This window comes from Nomascus leucogenys, chromosome 4 (assembly GCF_006542625.1).
Source record: "Nomascus leucogenys isolate Asia chromosome 4, Asia_NLE_v1, whole genome shotgun sequence".
Taxonomy (NCBI): Eukaryota; Metazoa; Chordata; class Mammalia; order Primates; family Hylobatidae; genus Nomascus; species Nomascus leucogenys.
The window spans coordinates 128,656,156-128,682,334 of NC_044384.1; positions in this window are offsets into that span (position 1 = coordinate 128,656,156).

A 26,179-nucleotide genomic window follows, 5' to 3' on the forward strand; every position below is an offset into this window, starting at 1 on the left:
GAGCAGTGGTTTGTGGTTCTCCTTGAAGAGGTCCTTCACATCCCTTGTAAGTTGGATTCCTAGATATTTTATTCCCTTTGTAGGAATTGTGAATGGGAGTTCACTCATGATTTGGCTCTCTGTTTGTCTGTTATTGGTGTATAAGAATGCTTGTGATTTTTGCACATTGATTTTGTATCCTGAGACTTTGCTAAAGTTGCTTATCAGCTTAAGGAGATTTTGGGCTGAGACAATGGGGTTTTCTAAATATACAATCATGTCATCTGCAAACAGGGACAATTTGACTTCCTCTTTTCCTAATTGAATACCCTTTATTTCTTTCTCTTGCCTGATTGCTCTGGCCAGAACTTCCAACACTATGTTGAATAGGAGTGGTGAGAGAGGGCATCCCTGTCTTGTGCCAGTTTTCAAAAGGAACGCTTCCAGTTTTTGCCCATTCAGTATGATACTGGCTGTGGGTTTGTCATAAATAGCTCTTATTATTTTGAGATACATCCCATTAATACCTAGTTTATTGAGTGTTGTTAGTATGAAGGCTGTTGAATTTTGTCAAAGGCCTTTTCTGCATCTATTGAGATAATCATGTGGTTTTGTCTTTGGTTCTGTTTATGTGATGGGTTACGTTTATTGATTTGCATATGTTGAACCAGCCTTGCATCCCAGGGATGAAGGCAACTTGATTGTGGTTGAAAGGCTTTTTGATATGCTGCTGGATTCGGTTTGCCAGTACTTTATTGAGGATTTTTGTATCGATGTTCATCAGGGATATTGGTCTAAAATTCTCTTTTTTTGTTTTGTCTCTGCCAGGCTTTGGTATCAGGATGATGCTGGCCTCATAAAATGAGTTAGGGAGCAGTCCCTCTTTTTCTATTGTTTGGAATAGTTTCAGAAGGAGTGGTACCAGCTCTTCTTTGTACCTCTGGTAGAATTCGGCTGTGAATCTGTCTGGCCCTGGGCTTTTTTTGATCGGTAGGCTATTAATTATTGCCTCAATTTCAGAGCCTGTTATTGGTCTGTTCAGAGATTCAACTTCTTCCTGGTTTAGTCTTGGGAGGGTATATGTGTCCAGCAATTTATCCGTTTTTCTAGATTTTCTAGTTTACTTGTGTAGAGTTGTTTATAGTATTCTCTGATGGTAGTTTGTATTTCTGTGGGATTGGTGGTTATATCCCCTTTATCAGTTTTTATTGCATCTATTTGATTCTTCTCTCTTTTCTTTTTTGTTAGTCTTGCTAGGCATCTATCAGTTTTGTTGATCTTTTCAAAAACCAGCTCCTGGATTCACTGATTTTTTGAAGGGCTTTTTGTGTCTCTCTCTCCTTCGGTTCTGCTCTGATCTTAGTTATTTCTTGCCTTCTGCTAGCTTTTGAATGTGTTTGCTCTTGCTTCTCTAGTTCTTTTAATTGTGATGTTAGGGTGTCAATTTTAGATCTCTCTCGCTTTCTTTTGTGGGCATTTAGTGCTACGAATTTCCCTCTACACACTGCTTTAAATGTGACCCAGAGATTCTGGTATGTTGTGTCTTTGTTCTCACTGGTTTCAAAGAACATCTTTATTTCTCCCTTCATTTTGTTATTTACCCAGTAGTCATTCCGGAGCAGGTTGTTCAGTTTCCATGTAGTTGTGCAGTTTTGAGTGAGTTTCTTAATCCTGAGATCTAATTTTATTGCACTGTGGTCTGAGAGACAGTTTGTTGTGATTTCTGTTCTTTTACATTTGCTAAGGACTGCTTTACTTCCAACTATGTGGTCAATTTTGGAATAAGTGCGATGTGGTGCTGAGAAGAATGTATATTCTGTTGATTTGGCGTGGAGAGTTCTGTAGATGTCTATTAGGTCTGTTTGGTGCAGAGCTTAGTTCAAGTCCTGGATATCCTTGTTAACCTTCTGTCTGGTTGGTCTATCTAATATTGACAGTGAAGTGTTAAAGTCTCCCGTTATTATTGTGTGGGAGTCTAAGTCTCATTTTAGGTCTCTAAGGACTTGCTTTATGAATCTGGGTGCTCCTGTATTGAGTGCATATATATTTGGGATAGTTAGCTCTTCTTATTGAATTGATCCCTTTACCAGTTTGTAATGGCCTTCTTTGTCTCTTTTGAACTTTGTTGGTTTAAAGTCTGTTTTATCAGAGACTAGGATGGCAACTTCTGCTTTGTTTTGCTTTCCATTTGCTTGGTAGGTCTTCCTCCGTCCCTTTATTTTGAGCCTATGTGTGTGTCTGTACATGAGATGGGTCTCCTGAAGACAACACATTGATGGACCTTGACTCTTTATCCAATTTGCCAGTCTGTGTCTTTTAATTGGGACATTTAGCCCATTTACATTTAAGGTTAATATTGTTATGTATGAATTTGATCCTGTCATTATGATGGTAGCTGGTTATTTTGCCCTTTAGTTGATGCAGTTTCTTCCTAGCATCAATGGTCTTTACAATTTGGCATGTTTTTGCAGGGGCTGGTACTGGTTGTTCCTTTCCATGTTTAGTGCTTCCTTCAGGAGTTCTTGTAGGGCAGGCCTGCTGGTGACAAAATCTCTCAGCATTTGCTTGTCTGTAAAGGATTTTATTTCTCCTTCACTTATGAAGCCTAGTTTGGCTGGTTATGAAATTCTGGGTTGAACATTCTTTTATTTAAGAATGTTGAATATTGGCCCCCACTCTCTTCTGGCTGTAGAGTTTCTGCTGAGAGATCTGCTGTTAGTCTGACGGGCTTCCCTTTGTGGGTAACCCGACCTTTCTCTCTGGCTGCCCTTAACATTTTTTCCTTCATTTCAACCTTGATGAATCTGACAATTATGTGTCTTGGGGTTGCTCTTCTCGAGGAGTATCTTTGTGGCGTTCTCTGTATTTCCTGAATTTGAATGTTGGCCTGCCTTGCTAGGTTGGGGGAATTCTCCTAGATAATATCCTGAAGAGTGTTTTTCAACTTGGTTCCATTCTCCATGTCACTTTCAGGTACACCAATCAGATGTAGATTTGGTCTTTTCACATAGTCCCATATTTCTTGGAGGCTTTGTTCACTTCTTTTTACTCTTTTTTCTCTAAACTTCTCTTCTCACTTCATTTCATTAATTTGATCTTCAATCACTGATACCCTTTCTTCTACTTGATGAAATTGGCTACTGAAGTTTGTGCCTGCATCATGTAGTTCTTGTGCCATGGTTTTCAGCTCCATCAGGTCATTTAAGGTCTTCTCTACACTATTGTTTATTCCAGTGAGCCATTCCTCAAATCTTTTTTCAAAGTTTTTAGCTTCCTTGCGATGGGTTCAAACATCCTCCTTTAGCTTGGAGAAGTTTGTTATTACCAACTTTCTGAAGCCTACTTCTGTTCACTCATCAAAGTCATTCTCCATCCAGCTGTGCTCCATTGCTGGCGAGGAGCTGTGATCCTTTGGAGGAGAAGGGGCGCTCTGGTTTTTAGAATTTTCAGCTTTTCTGCTCTGGTTTCTCCCCATCTTTGTGCTTTTATCTACCTTTGGTCTTTGATGATGGTGACTACAGATGGGATTTTGGTGTGGATGTCATTTTTGTTGTTGTTGATGCTATTCCTTTCTGTTTATTAGTTTTCCTTACAACAGGCCTTTCTGGGCTGCAGGTGGCTTGCTGGGCAGAGCCCTGGGGGTGCAGTGCTCCTCCCTTCATGTCTCCGCTCCATGTGTGCACCCTGCACTTCAGGATCCGTCCTTCACTGCCCCATTACCCCCACGCCTCTCAGCCCCTGACCTTCATCCTGGGAGGTTCTGACCAGGTGCCGGAGGGGCACTGTGTCAAGGGCGACCCACCCAAAGCAGCGTCCCATGCTATAGCCACAGTTTCCAAGAATCTGTTGATGGCATTAGGTATCAGAAAACTTAGACTGCCTTAAACAATTAAGAAATGTATGTCCGTTACAAGATGGCCAAATAGGAACAGCTCTGGTCTGCAGCTCCCAGCATGATTGATGCAGAAGACAGGTGATTTCTGCATTTCCAGCTGAGGTACCTGGTTCATCTCATTGGGACTGGTCGGACAGTTGGTGCAGCCCATGGAGGGTGAGCCAAAGCAGGGTGGGGCATTGCCTCACCGGGGAAGCACAAGGGGTTGGGAGATTTCCCTTTCCTAGCCAAGGGAAGCCGTGACAGACTGTACCAGGAAAATGGGGACACTGCCACCTCAACACTGAGCTTTTCCAATGGTCTTAGAAAGCAGCACACAAGGAGATTATATCCCGTGCCTGGCTTAGCAGGTCCCATGACCACAGAGCCTTGCTCACTGCTATTCTGAGATTGAACTACGAGGAGGCAAGCCTGGCTGGAGGAGGGGCATCCGCCATTGCTGAGGCTTGAGTAGGTAAACAAAGTGGCAGGGAAGCTTGAACTGGGTGGAGACCACTGCAGCTCAGTAAGGCCTGCCTGCCTCTGTAGACTCCACCTCTGGGGTTAGGGTATAGCTGAAAAAAAGACAGCAGAAACTTCTGCAGAGTTAAACGTCCATGTCTGACAGCTCTGAAGAGAGCAGTGGTTCTCCCAGCACAGTGAGCTCTGAGAATGGATAGACTGCCTCCTTAAGTGGATCCCTCACTCCTGTGTAGCCTAAGTTGGAGACACCTCCCAGTAGGGGCCGAATGACACCTCATACAGCTGGGTGCCCCTCTGAGACAAAGCTTCCAGAGGAAGTCTCAGGCAACAATATTTGTTGTTCTGCAATATTTGCTGTTCTGCAGCCTCTGCTGGTGATAACCAGGCAAGCAGGGTCTGGAGTGGACCTCCAGCAAACTCCAATCAGTGTCATTTCTGATCACACCCACCAAGCCCTCTCTACCACCACCCATCACTACCCTTAGGATTAACCTAGCACTGCCCTGTGGAGTCACGGTTTATCTTACCTCTTCCTTTCGTCTCCCACTCTCTGCAGGTTGGAGAGTAAGATGAGACAATTTCTTTAGCACGTTGGTGGTTAAAGAAAGGTTTATTTTTTCTAGGATGAATTCAATTTTTGGGAGAGATACATTCTTATCTGAGGAGGTAGCATCCTACATAGTTATGTACAAATGGCACTTTAATCCTAAGAAGGTATATTAAATTACAGAGTCCTATAGGAAGAATAGTTGTAAGTTAACTAATCTTAATGTTCATTTTAAAATTTATTAATTTGTAATTAGAGAAAAAATTCTCAAACACACAACGTTGAGTACCTGCTGAATACATACAATAGTACTAGGCAACATAGAAACTTTGACTTAGATGCTCATGTAACCCATCAGGAAAAAGGATGTCTGCTTCAGGTAATATGGATTCTCAGGACTATGGAATTCTCAGGACTGTCGAATCCTTGTGTGGGCACAGGGGAATAATCTGTGAGGTCTGGTTTTAGTCTTAGAAGGATATAGGAACAGGTCAATAATTTAGGAAAGGAGACGAAAAAGCAATAACAGTGGAGAAATGTAAAGATCATGAGCAAATTTTGTATTTACTAATGTCAACTTAAGGAACTGAAATTGATATGAAAAATACTTTTCTTTAAAAAAAGTGTCCGGTTTTTATATATAGCCAGATCAGAAAGCAAGTGCCGTTCAAACCTTTAAAATTTGGCAGCAAGTAAATTAGCCCTGTTTAATTTCTTTGTACTATCGTCAAAACAATGCCAACATATTCAAATGGGATTAGTGCTAACAATGGGTAACAGAACAGAGCCCCATAGGATGGTTGATTCAGAACTCTAAGCACCCATCATTTTTTCTCTAGAAGAGAACAATTGAGATGGTGCATTATAGAGTAAGCAGAACAAATACCTTCCACTTCTTTGTTTCACTAAGCTAATCCTCTTTGTGAAGAACGAGGTGGCACCCTGAGCTGTTATTGGGATGCAACACATTTCTCCCCACTGTTTCTGGCTGAAAGCAAGTCTGTTCAACAGTGAAAAAAGTCACTGATTAATTTTATTCATTGAAGAACTTATCTGCTTTTCTAGATGCTTGGGGCTGAAGGATAAACTATTGATTTGTGTTCTAATCACAAAAATAGTTTGTAGTTAAAATAGAATGACACCTTTTCATCTTTTTTCTTTGCCTTTTCCAATCCTTGCCATTTTTCTAGGCAACACTGAATTGGTTTTAGTCAAGGCATGAATCCTTTATGCAAATGGAAACAATAAACTAATTGAGACTGTATTGTATGGAGACTCAGGATTTTGAAATTAGCACTGACATATTTGGCTCTTTGGCTTGGAAGTGAAAAACATCTAGTCTCTTATTTTTGGATTTGTCACAGGCTTATTGTGAAATGTCTTGAGAGAGTCACTTATAGCCCCCTAGCACCACCCCCTAAGCCTGATTCGTGTTTATCAAATTCATATATTAGGACTATTGAAAAGCTAAATGCATCCAAGTTCTAATCTTCTTGTTTGTAATTTAATATCCCTTCTTAGGATTAAATTGCTATTTAGGATGCTACTTCCTTAGATAAGAATAGATCTTGTTTCCAAAGCCTCTTAGAAAATTAAATTCATCCCTAGAAAAAACAAATCTTTGTTTAACCACCACTGTGCTTAATAAATTGTCTCATCTTACTCTCCAACCTGCAGAGTAGGAGAAGAAAGGAAGAGGTAAGATAAACCATGACTCCAGAGGACAGTACTAGGTTAATCCTAAGGGTAATGATGGGGATGGTGATAGAGAGGGCTTGGTGGGTGTGATCAGAAGTGACAGTGATTACTGAAACTGCTGCTAGCACCTACCAAAATTCAAATTTAAAAATTTCCACGTGTCAGATTCTCAATTTTGACTACCACCAACCCCAAATGGAGCCAGATGGCAATATGCCAGTTCTAGGGCAGGGCTAAGAGAGGAGAAAGCAGATATAAGCAGTTGATACATATTACAGGTCTGGCCCCAGATTTTGTTCCAGAAATATCAAATGGTGAATGGCCATATTGAAGAGCTTGAAATCTGAAGACAACTCCAATCTTCAAACCACAGTGAATATCTGTAATGAATTTCCTTATATCTAACAGCTATGCCCACTCACTCTACAATGGACACTGAGTGATTCACCCTTGCTTTCCCTTTTCAGAAATGGTTCTTTCTTTCCCAGTTTCTAGGAGTGCTGCCCAAAGACTGCCTTCAGCTACCAGCTTGTTTGAGAGATAGACTCAGCTGAAGTCAGCTGCTTCATCCAAGTTAATGCCCCGTTTTCAGAGTGGTCCACCTCCAGTGACTGATGGTGTGGAGATGTGAACATTTTTATGGTTAGCCCTTGTTTAATAAACACTCCACCTTACATGATTATAAGGATCACTCTCATTTTGTTATATCACTTTAAAGTTTTATTTTTCATTTTTAGTCTGTGTCAAATTGACTTTTTACAGTAAGGTAAGGATTAATTTTCTTTTGTGTCCTATGAAAAATCAGTTCTTCCAGCCCTATTCATTGTCTCACTAAAAGGCAATGCCATCTTAATTATACATTGCATCCATACATGTGCGGATTTGTTTGGGGGTTTTGTGTGTGTTTTTTTCCCTTGACCTATTATGTATATTTCCATTCCAGTACCACATTGTCTTAATTGGTACAGACTTGTCATAAACCTTGACATATGGTAGGTAAATTGTCCTCTCTTTTTCCTTCTTCAGTGGTTTCTTGACTGTCCTAAATCTTTGCACTTCTAAATAAAGTTTAGAATAAGCTTGTCGAATTCAACTACAAATCCTATTGGAATTCGAGAAGAATTAACTTAGATCTTGAGTTACAGCTGGAGAGAATCAAGAGCTCTGCAGTGTTTTCTTATTTATTGACATAATATGTCTCTAAAATCATTTAGGTCTTCTCTAATGCCTTTTAATCAGCTTTATAATTTTCTCCTTAAGGATCTTGTATATTTGTTATATTTGTTCTTATATTAATTATACTTTTTGAGCTATTATAAGTGGTTGTGTTTATTATTCATATTCTCTTAGTTTGTTACTGTTGACTAGATATAAAACTGACTATTGATCTTATATTTATTCACCTGACTGAGCTTACTAATGAATTCTCATATCTGTAGATTCTTTTGGGTTTTTAAAGTGCACATGAATATTATTGATAAATATAATCAGTTTTTCTTTTTCAATTCTTGTGTCTTTTGTTTCTTTTCTTCCCCTGTGAGAGATAAAAATTTCAGTACGATGTTTACTAGCAGTGGAGATAGTGTGTACCTTTGTTTTGTTCCTGATTTTAAACAGTATACTTTAAATATTTTTCTAAGTATGTATTTTTAAGGATTGCTTTGTATATGTATTTAGCACATTAAATTTTTTCTTCTATTTCTAAATTGATAAAAAATGTACCTTGAATTAATGTTGTATTTTATCAAATGTTTTTAGTAGCTATTTAAATAATTATTTGGTTTTCTTCTCTTATTGGTTAAGTCAATACATTAATAGATTTGTCTAATGACCAATTTTGAATTCCTGGAATAAGCCAAACTTGGTCATGATAAATTGTCTTTTTATAATTACTGTTAAAATTTAGCTTAGATTTTTTCATACATTTGTTTTAAATCCACTCTGCAGAAATAGCTTGGACATGTACTAAAATTTGGTTTAGAAATAAAGACTGATGATGGCATGTCTCAGACATCAGTCAATCAGGACTGAGTTGTAAAAAAGAATCTGACTTCATTTTTGGATGTTTGACCTGTGATAGCATTGAGTTTTATTCCTCTCCTTGCCCCTTCTGTTCCATGTTTGTTTGGTCAGGCTGCTAATAAAGCCTGGGTGTTCCTTCCTTTGGAGCAGACAGGAAATTCAAACTACGCAAGCTCCAGCTTGTGCAAAAGAACAGTTACTTCTGCACCACCTCCTACCACAATAAAAACCCCAAATAAGTCTCCTTCCCTTTCTCTCTTCAGCCATTTTTGGACCAGCTTGGAAAGCCAGTCCTGACCTCCCTGCAAAGCCTCATTATGTGAATGTAAACCCTTTAATAACCTGATGATGTGTGGCATCATCAATGTTGATATCCAAAAGAAAATTTTGTGTGGTAATCCATCCTACATCTGTAGTTGGACCACAAAACAAGGTGCCAATTAATGAGATTGAACTGTAATTTTACTTTTGCTGTCATTGTCTAGTTTGAGTATCAAGGTTATACTAGACTCTTTGAATGAGCTGAAAAGTGTTTGATCTTTCTTAGGGAAGAGTTTATGTAGGATTAGACTTATTTGTTCCTTATGTTTTGGTAGAACTCACCTATAAAACCTGGGTAAGAATATTTTATAAATTTTTAAGCTATGGATTAAATTTCTTCAATCATTTTAAGGTGATTCGAGTTTCCTTTTGTTTCAATCTAGGAAAACTAGAAAATATCCCATTTCCCTGGGTTATAAAGTGGGATGGTTGTGGTAGGGAGTAGAGGAGATAGAGTTGGAGTCAATAACAGTTTCCATAATGTGGAAGACCTTGTAAAGTGTTGATGCAGGAGGAGTGGATTTTTTAAAAGGTATAGTTTGCATACCATAATAGTCACCTTTTTGAAGTGTACAATGCAATGGTTTTTAATATACTCACAAAATTATGTGACAATCACCAATACCCAACTAGTTAAAGATCTTTGAAAAAATTTGTACTTTTCCACCAGCTTTATTGAGGCATAATTGCCAAATAGAAATTAGATAAATTTATGGTGTACAAGGTGATATTTTGATATATGCATACATTATGAAATGATTGCCATAATCAAGCTTATTAACATAGCTGCTTTCTCACATAGTTATTGTTTTTTGGTGGTAAAAATGTACTTTCTTGACATATCTTAAATACACAATGCATTATTGTTACCTATAGATTTTACTACCACCAAAAGAAACCTTATGTCCGTTAGCAGTCAATCCCCATTACTCTCTCTTCCCAGCCCTTGGCAACAACTAATCTTCTATCCCTTTCTATGAATTTGCCTAGTCTGGACATTCATAATGTGATCATTTGTGACTTTTTTTTCACTTAGCATAATGCTTTCAAGGTTCATCTATGTTGTAGCATGTGTTACTTCATTTTTATGAATGGATAATATTTCATTGTATGGATAGAGCACATTGTGCTTATTTGTCAATTGACAGGCATTTGAGTTCTTTCTGCTTTTTGGCTATCAGGAATAATGCTGCTATGAACATTCATGTTTGGGTTTTTGTGTGGACATGTATTCTGAATTCTTTTGGGTTATACCTAGGAGTGGGTTTGCTGGATTATGTGGTAACTCTATGCTTAACTTTTTGTGGAAATGCCAAATTGCTTCTAATGTGGATAAATCATAATTTGTTCCTTCAAGCAATGCATGTAGGCTCTAATTTCTCTATGTGTTGGCCAAGACTTTTAATTATCTTTCTCTTTTTTATAGTTATCCTAGTGGTTGCAAAGAGGTATTTATTTTGTTTTGATTTGTATTTCTCTAATGACTAATGATTTTGAGAATCTTTTAATGTGCTAATTGTTCATTTATATATATTATTTGTAGAAACTTCTATTTAAATGCTTTTCCCATTTAATAATTGGGTTATTTGTGTTTTTAATGTTGAATTGTAAGAATTCTTTATTCTAGAGACAAGTTATTCATCAGACATATGATTTGAAAATATTTTATTTTGTTCTGTGGACATTTCATATGTGATCTTTATATGTCTTTGATGATATCTTTTGGAGCATGAAAGTTTTAAATTTTGATGAAGTTCAACTTGTCTTTTTTTCCATTTGTTGCTTGTGCTTTTGGTGTGACACCTGAGAAAAACTATTCCCTAGTTTAAGTGGTTCAAATTTATTCTTTTGCTTGTGGCTATCCAGTTGTCCCAGCACCGTTGGTTTAAAAGACTAATCTTTTTCCATTATAATATCTTGGAACCATAGTGAAAAACCAATTGGTCCTTATTGTAAGGATTTATTTCTGGGCTCGCTATTGTATTCTGTTGATCTATATGACTAGTATTATGCTAATACCACAAAGCCTTAAGTATTGTATCTTTGTAGTAGTAAATTTTCTAATTGGGAAACATGAGTCCTCCAGCTTGGTTCCTTGCCAAAATTGATTTGGCTATATGGTTTCCTTGCACTTAGATATGAATCTTAGGATCAGCTCTTTATTTTTGCGAAAAGGCTGCTGAAAACTTGATAGAAATTGCATCTAATGTGTGTATCATTTGAAAAGTATTGCCATCTTAACAAGAATGTCTTCTATTGCATGAACATGAATACCTTTCAATTTACTTAGGTATTTATAAATTTCTTTCCAAGAGATTTGGCAGCTTTTGGTGTACAACTCATGCATTTTGTGGTAGATTTACTCCTAAATATATTTTTTAATGTTGTTGTAAATAGAATTGTTTCCTTATTTTTGGACTGTTCATTGGTGGCATGTATACAGTTGATTTGTGTATAGTGATATTATATCCTGCAACTTTGCTTTTTAGTTGGTTCCTTAAGATTTTCTATCTACAAGACCATGTTTCTGCAAATAAGGATGTGTTACTGCTTTTTCTTTGTTTTTTTTTTTTTTTTTTGAGATGGAGTCTTGCTCTGTCACCCAGGCTGTAGTGCAGTGGCACGATCTCGGCTCACTGCAAGCTCCTGCCTCAGCCTCTCCGAGTAGCTGGGACTACAGGCGCCCGCCACCACACCCAGCTAATTTATTTTTGTATTTTTTAGTAGAGACGGGGTTTCACCGTGGTCTCAATCTCCTGACCTCGTGATCCGCCCGCCTCGGCCTCCCAAAGTGCTGGGATTACAAGCGTGAGCCACCGCGCCCGGCCGTATTATTGCTTTTTCAATCAGGATTCCTTCTCTGTCTTTTTGAAAGTTATTAATGTTTGCTTCAATTCCTTTGCTAGATATAGGCCTATTCAGATTTTTCCTACTTTTGTTGTGGTTGTGTGTCTTTCAAGGAATGGGTACATTTCATTTGAGTTAACAGATTCATTGGCATAGAGAGTTATTCATAGTATTCTTTTATTATCTTCTTAATGTCCATGAGATCAGTAGTGATGATCTCACTTTCTTTGTGTTTTTTCTCTTTATTTATAAGTTAGCCTGGCTAGAATTTCTCAATTTTATTGACCTTTTTAAATACTCAGCTTTTGGTTTTATTGATTTTTATCTATTGTTTTCTTGTTTTCAATTTCACTTGTGTCTGCTATAATTTAAATTATTGTCCTTTTTGTGTTTTAGGCCTAACTGAGCATTTAATATAATTTAATTTTGTCTCTTCTCTTAGCATAGGAATATTTAAACTTATTTTTTAGTTTTTGCCATAGAGTTTTCAGAATAAGTTTGTAAGTAAGATGAATCCTCCTTCAAATAATACCATACTGCTTCATATGTAGCACAAGTACCATATGACAAAGTATTCCCAATTTGTCCTACCTATTCCTTACAACATTACTTCATTCATAGAAACCTTCCAATATGAAATTGAAAGAAAAAATAAAAATAATCAAACAAAATATCCAAGATGTGGGGGACAAGGTCAAAAGGTGTATGCCATGATCACTCAATATATTGTTGTTATTATTTATTTAAACAGTTATCTTTTAGATCAGTTAAGAATTTTAAAACATTTGTTTTAATTGTACTGATTTTTTTCTCTGATGTTCTTCCTTTCTGTATGCCTATCCAAGTTTTTGACCTATATCCTTTTCTTTCTGTGGAAAGACTTTCTTTTAACATTTTAAGAGTGTGTGTCTTGCAGCTCTTTCATCTGTAATCTCTTGCAGGGCAGGTCTGCTAGTCATAAATTCTCTCATTTCTTGTTTACCTGAAAAAGTATTTTTCTTTCGTTTTTAAAGGATAATTTTAGTGGATATACAATTCTAGGTTGATGGTTGTTTTCTTTAATATTTAAAGAAATATTAAAGGCTTTAAATACACTTTAAATATTTCACTGTACTCTGTCCTTACTTTCATGGTTTCTGATGAGAATTTTGTTTTAAGTATCCTCGTTCTTCCATAAGTAAAGTGGTTTTTTCTCTTTAGAGTCTTTCAAGATTTTCTCTTTGTCTTTGGTTTTCTGCTATTTGAACATGATGTGCCTATGTTTAGTTTTTGGCATTTATTCCACCTAGTGTTCTTTGAGCTTTCTGTATCTTTAGTTTAATGTCTATTGTTAAATTTGGAACATTCTTTGCCATTATTACTTCAAATATTCCTTCTGTTCCATTATCCGTCTTTTTTCTTTCTGGTATGCTAATTATACACATTACACCTTTTGACCTTGTCCCCCACCTATTGGATATTTGGTTTGGTTATTTTCATTTTTTTCCTCTGAATTTCATACTGGAAAGTTTTTATTGACCTATTAAAGCCTTCAGCTATCTTTGTTGAATTGTCTATTTCTCCCTTCAATTGTTCTCAGTTTTTGCCTGATGTATTTTGGGGCTTCTTGGTAGGAGTATATACATTTATGATTGTTATATCTTCCAAAAGGATTGACCCTTTTATCGTTATAAAATGTTTTTATTTGTCTTTAGTGTGTAGTACATTTCTTCTCTCTTGCTGCTTTCAAGAGTCTGTCTTTTCTTAAGCTTTCAACAGTTTGTGTCTAGGTGGGAATCTCTTTGAGTTTATCCTACTTGAAGCTGATTATGTTTCTTAAATAATTGTAATGTGTTTAAGCATATTTGGAAAGTTTTCAGCCATTATTTCTTTTAGTATTCCCTCCTCCCCTTTATTTCTCTCTTTCTTGAATTCTTATTTTGCTTAAGTTGATAAACTCGGTATTATATGTCATGTCTCTGAGGCTATACATATTTTTCCTCAAACACTAAAAAGTGTTTGTTCTTCTACCAACTCAAATTTTTTTGTTGACCCCCTCTAGCAAACTTTTCAATTATTGTACTTTTTAACTCCAGAATATCCAATTTTTCTTTTTTATATTTTTCTACGTTTTTATTGATGTTGGTGATACATCATTCTTATAATTTCTTTTAATTATTTGGACATTATCCTTTCTTTCTTTTCTTTCTTTCTTTCTTTCTTTTTTTTTTTTTTTTTTTTTTTTTTTTTTTGCGAGAGTCTTGCTCTCTCACCCAGGCAGGAGTACAGTGGCATGATCTTGGCTCACTGCAACCTCTGCCTCCTGGGTTCAAGAGATCCTCATGCCTCAGCTTCCTGAGTAGCTGGGATTACAGGCCCACGACAACCACACCTGGCTAATTTTATTATTTTTAGTAGATATGGGATTTTGCCATGTTGGCCAGGCTGGTCTCTAATGCCTGACTTCAAGCGATCTGCCCGCCTCCACCTCTCAAAGTGCTGGAATTACAGGTGTAAGCTACCACACCCAGCCTAATTCTTTAAAAATAGTCCTGGTATGGTAGCTCATGCCTGTAATCCCAGCGCTTTGGGAGGCCGAGTCGGGCAGATTGCCTGAGGTCAGGAGTTTGAGACCAGCCTGACTAACATGGTGAAACCCTATCTCAACTACAAATACAAAAAATAGCCAGATGTGGTGGCACACGCCTGTAGTCCCAACTACTCGGAGGCTGAGGCAGGAGAATGGCTTGAACCCGGGAGGCGGAGGTTGCAGTGAGCCAAGATCCCTCTGCACTCCAGCCTGGGCAACAGAGCAAGACTCTCTCTCTCTTTCTCTCTCTCTCTCTATATATATATATATATGTAATAAAAACATATTTTAAAGTCTTTGTATAGTAAACCCAGTGTCTGAGTTTTCTCAGTGGCACTAGAAATTTGTTAAAGAGAAAAATTTAGGGAGAGGAAAAATGATACCAGATGAAAATATGCATGTAGACAAAACAGTGAGGAATACTGACTGTTTAACACTGAAGCTCTGTGAAAGCTGGAAGTAAAGGCTAAGGCATGACTATAACCTGCCTGCTGGAACACTGTACACATACTTCAATACATACACAGAGTCCCTTGTAAAATTTGGAAGACTTACTGGTTCAAGACGTGTAAGGAAATTTCTGTCCAATTATTAGGTGACCAATGAGCTAACCGAGTAGAGACTGCTTGGCTACATATGACCAAAAACATACTTTTTGCAGAATTACTTAGGGAATGTTACTAAATAACAGAAATAATAACATAAAAACAAGTAGCAACAATAACACACCTGATTAGTTGAGGGGAAATCTAATTTCAAGAGTTGCCACTGTATTTTTATTTTATATATTTTATTTTATTTTTCAAAAGACAGGGTCTCACTCTGTCACCCAGGCTGGAGTGAAGTGGCATGATCATAGCTCACTGCAGCCTCAAAATCCTGGGCTCAAGTGATTCTCCTGCATCAGCTTGTTGAGTAGCAAGGACTTCATGAGCATGCTACCACACCTGGTTAATTTTGTATTTTTGGTAGAGAGAGGGTCTCACTATGTTGCCCAGGCTGGTCTCGAACTCCTGGTCTCAAGTGATCCTTCTGCGTAGACCTCCTAAAGCACTGAGATTATAGGCATGAGCCACTGTGGTTGGCCATGTGTCAGTTTTGATTGATTGATTATTCCCCTTATTATGGTTTGTATTTTTATGCTTCTTTTCCTACCTAGTAATGTTTGCTTGGATGACAGATTTTGTAAATTTTAGTTTTTGGGGTGCTGGATATTTTTATCTTCTTCTAAATCTTCCTGAGCTTTATCAGTTATTTGGAAACATTTTTATCTTTTTCGATCTTGCATTTATTAGTTGTTAGGCAGCTACAAAGCAGTGATCAGTCTAGGGATAAATATTGTCCACTGTTGCTTTTCTATAGTCTGCCCAATGACACATAAAATATCAATCTTCTTGCTTAGCTGGTGGGAATGCATATTGTTTCTGGCCCCATGTAAATGCTGAACACCTTTGCCTTTAATCCTCTTAGATGATACTTTCCCCAGCCTTAGGTAGTTTCCAAATACTACATGCTGATCAGTACTCTGGAATATTTGTGGCAGGCTCTCTGAAGACGTCCATAGTTCTCTCTCTGTGAAACTCCCTTTTGGTAGTATGTTCTGCAAACTGTAGCCAATACAATCTCTCTAGACTCTAAGCCAAGCCTCCTCAACTCTGGAATTCTTTGGGACTCTTCCTGGGCTGTCCTCTTTTCACTAAAGAGTATGAAATTTCTTTCCAGGCAGTAAGCAGAGGAAGTTTTAGGGCCAAAATTGTTTGTGTTCCATCTTCAGCGGTCAGTGTCTTTTACTGCATGGTGCCCAGTGTCTTGGAAATGATTGCTTTATATATTTTTCTGTTGTTTTTAAAAAGTTGTTTCAGAAAGGAAAGTAAATCCAGTATCTGCTACTTCATTTCGTACAGAAGTGTAAGTTCACTAAGACTACATGTAAGCTTCAAATTAGCACATTTGTATTTGTGCTTTAGTAAACTTTGTCCTTTTTGTGGAAATTAATTCAAGAAACTTCCAGTTATGTGGCCAGCCTCTGACACTCATGAACTCAACTCCATGTGTTTTTCCTTCAAGAGTAAGTCCACAATGGTTAGGAATCATTCAAGCTTGCTTAAGGTAAAGGTTATGTCTCTAAATCCTGTGATAGTACATATTCCTGCATTTAAACAATATACTAAAAATAAACAGTGATGACACAGAGATTATAAAGATCAAGGAAAAAAATGAGTTATTTCAATTCTATCATTTTACAGGATAGCTTAGAGTTTTTATTTGTATTTAAAATTTAAACGAGTAAAACATAGTATGAACTGTAATGGATAATATTTTTGTTTGGTAAGTGTAAAGTTTAGTTCACATAGGAATATTTTACTGATTTTGACTAGTATGTTTAAAATTACAATTTATTATTTTAAAACTATTTTTTCAAACTATAAGACATAATATGCTATTTCATAATTGTTAGTGAAAATAATTGTCATTTAGAAGAGGGGGATGCTGTTCTGCACAGTAAAACAAATAATTATTAAACAGACAACCCACAGAATAGGAGAAAATGTTTACAAACTATGCATCTGATAAATAACTAATATACAGAATCTCCAAAAAACTCAAGCAAATCAGCAAGAGAAATCAAATAATCCTGTCAAAAAGTGAAAAAATGGCATGAATAGATAGATATTTCCCAAAAGAAGGTATGCAAATGGCCAACAAACATGAAAAAATGCTCACAATCACTACATCAGGGAAATGCAAATGAAAACCACAAGGGGATACCACCTTACCCCAGTCAGGATGGCCATTATTAAAAAGTCAAAAAACAACAGATATTGGCATGCATGTTGTGAAAAAGGAACACATACACTGCTGATTGGAATGCAAATTAGCACAACCTGTCTGGAAAAGTATGGAGATTTCTTAACAACTAAAAGTAGATCTATCGTTCAATTCAGCAATCCCACTACTGGGTATCTAACCAAAAGAAAAGTAGTCAGTATATAAAAAAGATATCTGCACATGTTTATCACAGCACAGTTCACAATTGCAAAAATATGGAACCAACCTAAGTTCCCATCAACTGATGAGTAAAGAAAATATGATATGTATACAACATGGTATACTACTCAGCCATAAGAAAGAATGAAATAATGTATTTTGCAGCAACTTGGTTGGAGTTGGAGACCATTATTCTAAGTGAAGTAACTCAGGAATTGAAAACTAAATACTCTGTGTTCTCACTTATAAGTGGGAGCTGAGCTATGAGTATGCAAAGTTATACAGAGTGATGTAATGAAATTTGGAGACTCAGAAAGGGGATGGTGGGAGTCAGGTGAGGGATAAAAAGCTACATACTGGTTACAACATACTCTGGTCGGTGATGACTGCATTAAAATCGCAGACTTCACTAACAATTCACCAATGTAACAAAAAAATCACGCCCAAAGCTGTTGAAATTTACAAGAATTTTTTTTTTTTAAAAAAAGATGTGGGGAAATACTTAAAAAATAATACACCATGCTTTTCAAATACATGAGGTATGCCTCTATGCAAACGATGTGTCCGGGTATAAGTCACACACTCAGGCAAGTCCAAAACCATGGCTTCCCACTAAGTATTGATAGTTTATTTACAACCTTCTAAATAATAAAATATTTTATCAACCAGGTGTCATTTCTCTCATAGACAATATTAAATTCTATCTTTATTAGGTTTCCAATGGATCATAACTGGAAAGTCAACTCAAAGTCAAACTTATCCATAGAATAAGATAATGTATTTCATTTACTTTTTACCCAGAAGTTTGTACGTAGACAATATATTTATAATTTTATAAAAATATATGATAAATACCCAAAGTGAGGTATAAAATTGTTATAGAAACGTGTAGAATGATGATTTATTCCAATTGGAGGAATGGGAGAAGTTTCCCTACTAGATACAAATTTCAGTTAAGCCTTGAAACATGATCAGGAAGAGTCCATGGATAAAAAACGGTTTTTTACAGGAAAGGGTATTCTAGACTGAAGAAGAAGCCTGCTTGCTTGCTACTACTAAATGGATTTATTTTGAAAGCTGAATTGATTCTTAAAATCTACTTGGGCTTTCCTTGAGAGATGGATTAGCAGGAATAAAGGTTATTAGATGATCTTTTAAGGTCCCAAGTCAACCAACTATTAATCTACCTCTGGGCTTACTCTCATAAATTTAAAATCTCAAGCTATATTCTGTAAGATATAAAGAGACATACAAAAATAGACTATCCTTCATCCTCAGATTTCTTTTTTCCAACTTGAAATGACATTAAGAAAGAAATTATAAGGCATTCTTCCATCAGAATTTAGACCCACTTCTTTTGAATGATTTCTGCATTTCTTTTTTTTTTTGAGACGGAGTCTCGCTCTGTCGCCCAGGCTGGAGTGCAGTGGCGCGATCTCAGCTCACTGCAGGCTCCGCCTCCCTGGTTCACGCCATTCTCCTGCCTCAGCCTCTCCGAGTAGCTGGGACTACAGGCGCCCGCCACCACGCGCGGCTAATTTTTTGTATTTTTAGTAGAGACAGGGTTTCACCGTGGTCTCCATCTCCTGACCTCATGATCCACCCGCCTCAGCCTCCCAAAGTGCTGGGATTACAAGCGTGAGCCACCACGCCCGGCTGATTTCTGCATTTCTAAGCACCACAAAACCACCAAAGCTATCTTTCCTAGTAAATATTTAATGGAATGGCACCATAAATTCTGTTTGTGTTCCAAAAAAAGAGTAAAAGTTTCACGAATTTTTTTCTTCCCCTCCTTAATAGAAGTCTTCAATCATACCAAAGAGTATGATGGCTTTTGGAAATCTGAAACCATGAAATTAAATGTAATTATTTTGTTCCTTTTTCTTTTTAAAGCCATTTGTGTTAAAATGTTAGAAATTAAATTAAATTACTCTAAATTAAAAGGCATGCTTATGGCATTTTGCAAGATGAGCAAAAATTCTTATAAGAAATAAATGCTAGTCGCGTGGACGGTGGTGGGGTAGGAAAGCTCTCAGTACTCACTCTCTGTCTGTTTCCACTGCTATTTCCTTTGCTTTTCAAATCACTACTTCAAAGTTTTAGACAGCTATAAAATGCAGTGCTGATACTAAACAGGCCATCTACTAATGTTTAATGACTGGAACATAATTATTTAGACATAACTGCAGACTAACACTTTTCTACTTTGAAGTGGACCTACTTGGTAAAGATACAATTCAAAAGATTTTCAAAAATTAAGAAAGCCTCACATATATTTAGAAACATAGCAAATGTCTCTACTCAGTATATACAAACATGAGAAATACAAGAAGGAGAAGCTAGATGGATGAACCATAAAAGTGGTACTTTTTAAATCGAATTATTAGGTCTTAGAAGAAAAAGAAAGCTGTATTAGGCTGCTGTAATAAAAGCTTTAATTGCCTAGCTTAATCAACAATCTGCTTCCTGTTATTAAAGATAAAGGGGAAATTCTCCTGTGGAAGCTCTTTCTCCAGAAGAGTTATTGTGAATGCCAAAGTAATTGTGCTGTCACAGAAGAGGAATGTGTGTGTGGTGTTTGAATGGATATTAACTGAAGAAGGGCTCAGGCCTAGTTTAATGAACTGATGGGTAAATCACACAAGAATATCAGAAGCATTTTTAAACAAATTGTAAACAATTTTATTGATGTGAAAGCCTGTATGTTTATAGGTTACATTCCAGTTTTAAAAAATATTTTCATAATTAAAAGTTCTGTTGCATTTCATCACAACCTTGTTTCTATTAGAAAATGTTTTGTGTAAAGGAGTTATTTTCACCACTTTTTGTAATGGTTAATTTTACATATCAACTTGACTGGGTGATAGTGCACCCAAATACTTGGTTAAATGTTAATTCTTGGTGTGTCTGTCTGGGTGTTTCCAGAAGAGATTAGTGTATGAATTGGTGGACTAAGTAAAGCAGATGGCCCTCCCCAATGTGAATGGGCCTCATCCCATCTATTGTGGGCCTGAAGGGAACAAAAAACTGAGGAAGGGAGAATTCTCTCTTTCTGCCTGACTGCTGTGCTGGGACCTCTGTGTTCTCCTGCCCTGGACTGGGATTTAGATCATCAGCACTCTTGGTTCTCAGGCCTTTGGACTTGGACTAGAACTTACACCATTGCTTCTTCTGGTAGTCAGATCATCAGATTTGGACTGGAACTATACTACCGACTTTCTTAAGTCTCCAGCTTGCAGATGCCAGATCACAGCACTTCTCAGCCTCTATAATGGCACAAGCCAATTTCTTATTCTTTGTAATAGGTAGAGATATGAATATATATTTAAATGTCAATATATACCTATTTAAATAAAACCAATAGGATAGATACATATATGCATATATATCCTATTGATTCTGTTTCTCTGGAAAACCCTAATAAATCGTTATGTTAGTTTAGGAAGCTTCTAACAACTTAGAAAAAGTTCTTAACTACTTCCTGGCTTCAGATTTACTCTTAAGAATAGGTGCTTGTATTCAACAAATGGAACACACTTTTCCTTTTATTACGTTATTCTTAAAATATGAACAAATAATGGACACTGCTAGAATACTACCTTCCAGATATACGCACGCAAAGAATGATACATATTCTATTAAAGAGTCAATTATATCTGTGCAAAAGTAAGAAGCAGTAATATATTGTACATATCTCATAGAATGTTTAATATAGATTTTGTTTTTACTTGTTATGTAGCCTTGGCCAAGTTAATTAATAAGTTAATCCGACTATTTCACCACCAAGTATCTGTGAGACATAGTATAACATACCTCATGGACCTCACAGTTCAAGTGTTACCTAGCAAACAAAACAAAACTCAAAACAAATTTTAAAAACCCAAATGTCAAAGAAAAATCCACCTCGGGCAAATAACCACCCACAATTAGGACTGTATTTTTACTCCAAGTGACTTTGGATTCTGAATACTTTGAAGGAGTGTATACAATGATGTGAGGGTATATAGCAGGTGAACTTGTGGTTTTTGAAGAGTCAGGCCGCAAACTTTTCTGAAGAAATAGTAAAGAATGATAGAGATTTACTAATAGGGATAAGGGTAGAAAATTTCTTTTAATGTTTAATTTTTGTTAGTACGTGGTAGGTATATGTATTTTTGGGGTACAAGAGATATTTTGATACAGGCATGCAGTGTGTAATAATCACTTCAAGGTAAATGGGATATCCATCACCTCAAACATTTATCCTTTGTGTTACAAATAATTTAATTATACTCTTTTAGTTATTTTTAAATGTGCAATTAGTATTGACTATAATTACCCTCTTGCACTATCAAATGCTAATTTTTATTTTTTCTTTATATTTTTTGTACCAACTAACCATACCTACTCCCTCCTCCCATGTTGGTGATCATCTTTCTCCTATCTCCATTAGTTCAATTCCTTTTTTTTTTTTTAAAAATGAGAATATGTGATGTTTGTCTTTCTGTGCCTGGCTTATCTCACATAACTTAATGTCCTCCAGTTCCATTCATTTGTTGCAAACGACAGGATCTCATTCTCTCTCTCTTTTTTATGGCTGAATGGTACTCCATTGGGTATATGCACATCATTTTCTTTATCCATTCATCTGTTGATGGACACTTAGGTTGCTTCCAAATCTTAGCTATTGTATACAGTGCTACAGCAAACACTGCAGTGCAGATATCTCTTCAATATACTGATTTTCTTCCTGTTGAGTATATACCTTAAAGGTAGGATTGCTGGATCATATGGTAGCTCTATTTTCAGTTTTTTGAGGAACTTTCAAACTGTTCTCCATACTGACTGTACTAATTTACATTTGGGGGTGAGAAATTTCTATGCAGAGTGAAAAACACGTAAAACTACTGAGGTAGAAGAAATATGGCACATAAGAGGCACATAGAAGATAGCATCATATAAAGTCCAATTTATCTGGAAAGTCAAAAGGGAAAGGAAAATAATATGAGATGAATTTTGAGAGGCAGGCAGGGCTGGAGCAACAGAGGACTTATCAACAGGGTATGCAGGTAGCCTGGGACAGTCCCTGTTTACATTTGCCCTGGAATAATTTTTAATGTTTCCCCACCACACACACACACACAAACACACACACACTCATGCACGCACACACTCCTCTTAAAAGTGTACTGGTTTTGACAATACATTTTATGGATATTTTACTTTTAGGCAACATTAAGGATTTCAGTCTTTAAGAACAATGGAGAATGTTTTTTGTTTGTTTGTTTTGAATCAGTGAACTGTCATGTTTATATTTGTATTTTATAAAGAGAATGCTCAATAATTTTGAGAGTAATCATTTGATTGCTGATTGGCAAAGTGAATGACATCTTTCCAAGAGAGAGACAAATGACAGCTTAGAGGAGAAAAGTTACTCTCAATGGAAATGAAAGAAATGGATGAACCAAAGATATATTTAGAAAGTAAATTAGCTCATGGTGATGAACTGCATAGGTTAGAGGAAAGGGGGTTATTGGCTCCTGAGTTTCTGGATGAATACCATTTGCTAAGCTGAAATACCACGTAAGAGAACCAATATCTGGAGAGAAAACCACAAGTTTGTTTTGGGATAATTTGAGTTTGAAGTGCTTTTGAATTATCCAAGTAAGAGAGGTTAAATATGATAAGTGTGTTTGAAACTCAGATATCACGGCTAGAGATGTGAATCTATTGCCAATGGCGTGGAGCCTACAATTTCGATGTAAGTGCCTAGAAGAGGGTTTCTTAATTTCAGCACCATTGACATTTTGGGCTGGTTAATACTTTGTTGTAGGGGAGCTATTCCATGCATTGTGCGTCTTATAGCAGGATCCCAGCTGTCTCCCCTAGATGTCAGTAGTACACCTTCCCCAGCTGTGATCCTCAAAAATGTCTCCAGATATTGCCAAATGTCCCTGGGTGGGGTGAGGGGACAAAACCTCCTCCTGTTGAATATGAGGCCTGGAGTTACAGTATAGTGTGAAAGAGGGGCGTAAGATAGAGTCTTGAGATCTCTTACATTTAAATGGCTAAGTAGAGGAAATAAAAGAAAAGGTCAGAGAAGTAGAAGAAGCCAGATGATTGTCGTGTATCAGTCAGTTATTGTCACAATAATGCCATGTAACATAATGTTATGTGCTGACTTGTGTCCTTCCAAAATTCATATGCTGAAGCCCTAAATGACAGTACCTCAGAATGTGACTGTGTTTGGAGATAAATCCTTTAAAGAGGTTATTCAGTTAAAATTAGACAGTTGACTGGTGTCCTTATAAGACAATAACATTTGGACACACAAAGAGACACCAGAAATGCATATGCACAAAGAAAAAACCACATGAGGATGCAGTCAGAAGGCAGCCATCTGTAGTTTTCAGATAAACCTGTTAACACCTTACTGTTGAATTTTTAACCTTCAGAATTGGGGAAATATACATTTATATTGTTTAAATCACCCAGTCTGTGGTATTTTATGTCAGTCTTTGGAAATGCACACATCAGCCCCAAAATCCATGGTTAAAAGAACAATCATTTATGCTCATAATTTGGCTGGGGTATATGGCCAATCTGTGACTGGATAGCTCTGCTTCAGGCTGTGATAACTGGGGTGGCTCTGCTTTGAATGAAAATCTTGGAGTTGGCTGCTGAGGTTCTGCTTTGTGTATCTCTCCAACTCCCTAAGGCAGGGCCAGCTGGAGTGTTTCCTTGACAGAAGTATGAGTACAAGAGAATAGGTTGCTAGATTGGAACTGATGCACTGTCATTTCCAAATAATTCATTCCATGGCCAAAGTAGACACTTAGAGAAACCCAAAGTCTAGGAGGTATGGAAATATACTCTGACCATGTTGAGACTGTGGGGAAGGTATAGATGCAGGGCAGTGTGAAGCATTGAACGCGATAATTCAGCTGTTCATATTTGGCAGAGAGGCTGAGGAATTATATTTTCCAGACAGAAGGGAGTAGTCATCAGTGTTGAGTAAAATGGAGAGGTTATGGATCATTGGTCATGTAAGATGACTGTGAATGCCCAGTAGTTTCGACAAGATGATAATTGGTAAATTAAATTTAATGAGGAATTCTGTGTATGTGTATGGAATGATAGAGGTGGGAGCCTTAGCTAAAACCAGGATTGAATTGTAAAACTAGACTCATACATATGTGATATCATACTCCATGTCCAGCTTTCCAAATAATTCAGGGATGTAGGCAATCAAGAAGCAGAGACAAATAAGAGAGGTGTCTGAGACATCCCACATGGTTACACTGGCACTTTCTTCCTTTGTTGCTTTTTGTGCTCTCTGGTTCTGGGTAAAAAATGGGACCTCCAAGTGAGGAGATAATTACCTCACATAGCAGAGTGTATTTATGTGGCTAATTCTATAATGCTGATAATTATACAAGTTGCCTGACATTCTCCAGGCAGCCATGCCTCACGTAACTGATACTAGATTTATTTATTATCAGCAATCCTTAACCAAAGACATCTTGCTAAGGCCTTTGTATATATAAAGACTACTAGCAAATATTAGTCTATTTACCCAGAGGTCCAGTTGAAGAGGAAATTAGACCAGGTTATCTGCCTTCTTTTCCTTCCCCAGAGGGAAGAAAACTTGTCCTGTAAACAAATATGAGGTGGAGAGCAAGACTGTAAGCTAGACATCAGAACCTTCTCTGAGTGATACACCATGATCTAGAAGTTTATAATGACTGCAGCTAGGAGGGAAAGTGGATGATCAAGTCACATAATGTCTTTCATATCCCTAGAGCTTAAAAAAAAAAAAACTATTGACACTCAACACTAGCTCTATAAGTATCTATTGAATGAGTTAAGGCATAAATGAATGAATGAGTCTCAGAGGGACAGAATTTTCTACAAGAGTGTGAGTAGTGAGTGTGAGCAGCATTTGGGAGGCAGGAGGATAACAATCCCTCTTCTAAACCCTAATGTACATGCTGTACACAGACTAAAGATCCATTATTTTGAGAGCTATACAAGGAATCACATGTGAGGAGAGAGCTGAGCTTTTAAGGCAAGAAAGTAGAACATCAGAGAAGAGGTTGAGCATAGTTGCTGGTGCTCTAGAGGGCAGAGTGAAGGTATCAGAAGGCAGGAGGAAGCAGGGTACTCAAGTGTAAGAACATGCAGCATCTGTATGGATGATGTGCTCAAGAATCAACTTCTGGGGCAAGAGAGCATTGGGGCTTTTATCTTGGAGTTTAGCTAATAAAAACAGGGATGGCTGCCTTGATAAACTTAATCTTATTTTGTGGAGAGATTCTGGTTATCTCTTCCTTAGTTCCTAATTCTAAACTTTTATTTACCTAAACTCGGAGAAAGAACACCGGTCATGGTTCAATAGAATAGAATGATTTAGTATTTTGATAATGTCCTTTTACCCAAAGCAAAATATGTCTCTTGAATTAAAGTGAGTACATTTTCTCTCATCCATGATGACATAAATTTCTATAGTACTATGCTCAGCTTAATTTTTAAAAATCCTTTCTTGCACTCATGGACACGTAATTCAAAGTTTTCTCATTTATGTGTCAAAACTACCACTCCTCTGTCTTAGTAGCTGTATGTTACTGGATGATCGTTTAATCTTTGTGAGCTTCAGCTTCCTTGTTTTTAGAATAGTGCCTATTACATTTAACTTGTAAAGCTGGGGAGGTATATAATGAAATTCTAGACATAAAAGTAAATAGTGCAGAACATGGTATATAATTAGTACTCTCCTACCTTTTGGTAGGTTGATATTTAGCAACTGTATCTTCAAGCCTTTTCCTTATGTATATTTTTCTGGAGATAATAGGGGTATGGGACCTAAGTATCC